At 41.2% G+C, this 5,986-nt stretch overlaps 1 long non-coding RNA gene across 1 annotated transcript; it reads right to left on the minus strand.

Annotated features, from left to right (window-relative positions):
- Nucleotides 1-1,370: 1,370 nt before the first annotated feature.
- LOC120464784 (uncharacterized) lies at nucleotides 1,371-4,848 on the minus strand. Its single transcript, XR_005618739.2, has 2 exons — nucleotides 4,594-4,848; nucleotides 1,371-4,508 (listed from the first exon to the last, which is right to left on the minus strand). It is a non-coding gene; the product is annotated as an uncharacterized LOC120464784 (long non-coding RNA).
- Between the last annotated feature and the right edge of the window lie 1,138 nt (nucleotides 4,849-5,986).

Below are 5,986 nucleotides of genomic sequence, written 5' to 3' on the forward strand. Positions count from 1 at the left end.
CTGAAGTCTTCATATATTCAAGGTATATATTCATATACCACTACTTTTATGTTATCTCGCAGGGTGATGCTGAAAAATCAATGCCTGCTGACATCGTATGGAAAAGAGCAGTTTGGATATTCTGGAAAAAAATACATTTTCTTATGATATTGACATTTTTAAGCTTCCAATGAAATGTGTGGTGTCAGTAAGACATTTATTCGACATTGACGCATTAAATGATCAACAAATTAAGTGACAGTAAATATATTTATTCTAGTTTACAAAAACGCTGTTCTTTTTTGAATATGTGACACCAAAGACACGAGTATTGGCTGCTGAAAATTCAGGTTTGCCAATACAGGAATAAATTGCATTTAAAAATATATTGAAATAGATAAATGTATTTTTATTTGTAATAATATTACCATTTTTAAATGATAGGTTAACATTGCCAAATTTGGTATATTAAGATGTAACCTTTGCCACAGTTATAATTCAGAACTGATCTTTATTGATAATCAATACTTAAAATGCGTCATGTCTTGATTAAAAAAATAATAATAATTTAAGGTTTGGTGTCTAGAATGTTTTTTTTAATGTACTGCAACATATCCTAACTGCAATCCAAATGCAGCATTATAGTACAATTCTTTTATACATACTAAGATATTTACAAGTAGCACGTCTGTAATGCTGTTCGTAATACCGTGAATCGAAGAGTGCCACAATCCAAACATTTGCTGACTATAGACACCCCTTTTCCCCCTTTATGGTTTGCGCTGTCAGTTTGACACGGTCACTGTATAATATTTTGGGTGAGCATCTGTTTCTACAGGGCAGGAACTGAGCCATCATGTTAGTGGAGAGGGGGGTGTACGAGGGGGGGCTTTTTAAAAATCAAGCCTGTGAAATGAGATGCTAATCAGAGGCAGCAGGAGCATGAATGGTCTACGCGTGGCTGCCGTGAATATCTCACACTGATATGATAAATTATGCTAAATCTTTGACCCTTTGACCTTGGGGAGTCTGGTGTATAAAGGTTTGTTATATGATTTCGAGACCCTACACCCTGTGTAGAGTGAGTGGTTTAAGACTGGTAGAGCAGTTGTTAGCTTAGGGCGAGTTACCGAAGGATTTAGAAAGTGGCACAGGTGGGCATGCTACAGGAAAAGGTGGGCAGGATGGTGTACCGAGATCAATTGCAATGGAGGAGGGGTCTATCAAATTTGAAGTCATTAGCATAAGAAAAGTATGCAGCGTAGTGGTTGCGCTGAGCTGCCCGCACTTGATAACGGCAAGAAGCGTGCCAGACAAACACACACTTAATCGTACATGACATCTCACCAGGTGGTGGCCAACACCACATGTCTTTCCCTCTTTCTATTTCCCCCCCCTTTCTTTTCGTTTCTTGAAAGAGAATAAATCCTTGAAGCACTGTTTGTCCCTCAGCAATGCTTTGTGACTCGGTTCATACAAAAGCTTTGGATTAGGGCTTATTCTGGGCTCTGGTTTCTGTCTTATTGTTTACCACATCTAGCCGGTGCCATTTGCCCGAGCAGAGCTAATATGAGAATATTTTAAAACAATTTTATATTAGAACCCCCTGCATACACACTCTGTCACTTCTTCATTATATATGATGGATAGCCCAATTTAAAAAGCTGCTGAGGGAGTCTAATTTAGGCATGAGATTTTTAACGAGATTAAACATTTCACATTCATAGCGGGTAATCGATGCAGACATTTCTATCATACGTAGACCTTGCTGCTCCAGTGTTTACATACAGATTTAAATATATCCGTCAGAAAGTAATTACATTAAAGTCACATACATTGGAGAATGGCCATTCTTGGGTCTGGAGGTCGGACGCTGTTTTGCACTTTATATAAAAAAAAAGAGCATAAGAGGTGAATGTGAGTAATATTTTAAGTACAATTTAAATTAGTATTCATTTCCTTTCACTTTTCCTTGTCTTGTTCTTCCAATTTCTTCCCTCCAACTGTTTGTCATTATTTCTGTAATGGAACATTTCTAATTTTCCTAATCTCTCCTCTACTCCGCATGCAGTCTTCTCCTTTCTTTTATGGAAAATATTGCAGCGGTCCTCTGGTGGCCTGTTGGCTCGGGCATGATTTATTTGAGTTATGTGTGGATGTCCAGTGTAGAATAGCCCATTGTGCGTAACACAAAGAGAAAGGCCAGTCTCTGCAGCCAGGCAGATGGCACATCCTGGAATCAGAGACAATAGTCTTCACCCTGAGTTCTATTAAAGAATGCAAAGAGCTGCATACTAATCATGCATATATTAAACTGGTGGCCAGTGCTGGACTTTACATACTATGAAACATATGGATTGTTTTACGTCTCAATATCTTAAAATCTCAATTTTATCCTCCCAGAGAGAATTTAATGCCACAAAGTTGTGGCATGGTGGTATCTTAGTAGATCATGCTATTAAGAAAACATATAAAAACATATATAAAATAACACCCAAAACAGCTTTTTTTAAGTGCAGTGTACTTAAAAAAAACATTGCAATTTAATAACAGCTTAAGAAACGGTCTGCATTTTTGAAACAACACCCTCATTTCTCGTTGTGCTGTCCTTTTTTCCCTCTCCCCTCTCTCTGCAGGTGCACAAGCAATTTAATGAGATGCAAATGAGATATGCATACAGCCAATCTCATGTGCCGTGATTAGGCGCAGGATATTAACCATTCTCTCTCGCTCTCTCTCTCTTTTCATCTAGTAAATCCCATCCTTGGCTCTGTCACTCCATGGCAGGACTGCTACAGCAGAAATATCTAGAAGAAATAAAAAAGCACTGAAAATTCAACGCATTAGTCCTGCATCTTGGTATGTGACGCATTGAGTTGATAGATCCTTTCAGATTTCTCGGCAGTTTCTTGCGTTTTGGTGTTGAAGCTGGTAAGGAAGCATATCCTCCATTTTCTGCTATCCCCCCCTCCCACCGTTGCCTTATTCCCTCTTCCTTTGACTCGCCCCCTTTTGTGTTACTGTGTGTGTGTGTGTTTGTATGTGTGTGTGTGCGCACACAGTTGTTTTTGGCATAATCCATTTACATAATAAAGATGAGGTAAAATTAAGATCCCCACAGGAGTAAAGACGAGAATCCCAGCGATACAAACCTCATTAATACAGCACGATTAGCATATCCGTACATAATTGTCCGCAATCGGTACAAAGAAAGATGTAAATGCAAAAAAAAAAGAGAAAACAACATTAATCGTCCCATTTCGTTTGGTTGTTAACGGCTAATTTGAACTTGTTTATAGAAGGTTACGCTGAAAACAATGCCCGTTTCGGAACAAATCCTCCGTTGCTTAACGAGAGCGGTGTCAATGAAAGATTCGATGCACAAACGTCTGTAAATCTGTTCCTTGGGAAAGCACGGGAAGGAAGAGGAGGGGAGAATCTGCATTATTTATACTCCTCTACAATGTCAAACACATCCTGCGAGAGACCGAATTCTCTCACTCACTCTCTGAGTGGCATTATTTTCTCTCGGACTCAACAGGAAGCTTCGTGGATCCTCAGGACAGGTACTCAAGCACAAATCTCTCCCTGGTCTTGGAAAGCTCTGCACACCGAGAGATTTCAAAAGTTGTGCATCCATCTGGTAAACTTCACCATGCTAATACCCGCCGTCATTTATCCTTTTGGTGTTCCCGACGTACTCATGAACGTTCACTCTCGCTTCTGCTGAGTGTATATTTGTGTAAGCCACTGCGGAGTACTTGCTGAGTTTTTGCAGTAGATAAAAAAGTCGTATACCACAACAATAGTTGCGATTTGATGAGTCACTGTTTAAGTCGAGGCCTGTGCTTTTCTTTAGCTCCTCCCTGTTTGCTTGTATCCTCAGTTGTTTCTTCTGTCCAGTCCACCAACTTCACATTACTTTCTTTACTCTTCCTTTTCTTTTCATTTATCCTTGAATGTTAAGCAATGTTGGCATAACTGCTGGCTCTCTGACTTCCGTCGACATTCCTTCAGTCTGGTTTGCCCATCACTTTTGTTCACACAAGTGTTCCTGCCACATTCCTCCTCACCAAATCTGTCACACTAATTAACCCAACAAACTCTGCAAGTGTTAATTAAGCTGTCGGATCACTGTGTTTTTCAATCTTGTTTTGTGTTTCGTCCCTAGGGCTCTTTGTCTTTGCCAAGTGGCACGCGTCGGGGGCTGCAGGAACATGCTGGCACTCTGCCATTCCCAAGCCACCGCCAGCTTCCCAGCGGCGGCGCAGAGATCCTGGCACGCTGCCGAAGGTTTGTGCGTGCCAACGAGAATAACAAGACAAGTCGCATATCTCCATTAATACGAGGCAGATGCCATCATACCCGCGTCGAGTGGCATCGACACCGGGGCATGTGCTGCTGGCTCTCTGGGGGATGTGCCTACTTGGAGCCTGGCACGGTCACAAAGGAGACGGCGAAATGCAGCAGGATGGCGTAGCCTGAGGGAATCGAAATGACGAGGTTTTGGCGAAGGGTTTTGCGATTTTCTGAAACAATAAGAGGATAAAAGGTTTGTTAGGAGACACCACGTCAGTTTATCGCAATGTATTGAATGAGGCATCGCATACTCACACAGTTGCCATGCTGTCGAGCTGGCGGATGGATCTTCAAAGAGCCCAAACTTTTGAATCCAATGCTCGGCAACATCTCGTTTGGAGAATTGGCAGCTGGATGATGCCTCTCTTTTCTCTCGTTATCTGTCTCTCCTCCTCTCTCCTCTGTAATGCCACCCTGCCTACACGCCCTCTTTGGCACCGGCGCTGAGTGGATGGCACCGTGCCAACCTCGCAAAACCACCGTGTTCATTCGCCACTTTGTGTCATGTTCTTCCCCCCACACACCCTCCCTCCCTCTCTAACTCTTCAACCCTTTTTCTCTTTACATCCCTCATTCTGTCGCTCTACTTTGGATCCATGTGCTCTCTTTGATGACTGAGAAGTAGAAATGATTTCTGACGTGTCATGCACTTCGTTTACTTCAGCATTCACATCTGTACAGCGCGCCACAGTAACTTTCTATAGCGTTTTCTTGTCGCTGCTCTTCAGCTCTGATGTGCCTTTTATTTCTTGCCATTCAAAGATCACAAGTGCGCTTTTATGTCCCTTATGATCCTCCGCTTCCAGAGACACGCAAGCCTGTCCGCTGGGCCCCAACAAGTTGTTTTCCCTTCTGTTCTGTTTTCTGTTCTTTCATTCGGAGAATCTAAGCATGAAGCGTTTCGCAACAGGAGGTCACCGGGATGCAAATCAAGTGGATTAGCATATCATTTAGTGGAATGAATATGCAAATGCTCTTTGAAGTTTGTGAGTTTTCAGCTTTCAACAACTCAAATGCATCTTATGTGTGCACTGATACCTCTTTTCTTTTACATTCCCTAATCTCAATCTCACTCGCTCACTTTTCTCATTTAATCTTCATTTTTTCTGTCTCTAAAGGGTTTGTATAGGGGAAATTCCATGCTGTTAAGATTACCAAGGGATATTGAAGAGTATTTCAGGGTAAAATAGTCCACCTTGTGAGCATGTCTGCCCAGCTGGGAATCAACTCCCAGTACACAGATGAGAACTCTCGGATGTATGTCACAGACACTGCTAGAGGAAACACTTCCACATAGTTTGGTTTTCCTCTTGGCTACATTTGAATAAGGGCCTCAAATTGCAGACAGTTGCAGCAATTACTGTATGCAATAAACCAATCTTTGGATGCAATATGTGCTTAGATGTGCTAATGCGCTCTCTAATGTTTCTCGTTATTGTAAATATTAATTCCAATTATCAATTTGATCATTTTTGGGGTTGTTTAACCCGTAACAAAATATTGTCCTTAACATTTTTTTTGTTTTTTACAGTACTATACAGTGGGTTTTTTTTGAACAATGCAAGATAGATAGCAGTAGATCTGGGTTATTTATCACTTTGATGCAAATTGGTTTGTCTTAAACATTGCTTTTACTATCATAATAGAC

Source organism: Pimephales promelas, chromosome 10, assembly GCF_988280905.1.
Source record: "Pimephales promelas chromosome 10, fPimPro1.hap1.1, whole genome shotgun sequence".
NCBI classification, from domain to species: Eukaryota; Metazoa; Chordata; class Actinopteri; order Cypriniformes; family Leuciscidae; genus Pimephales; species Pimephales promelas.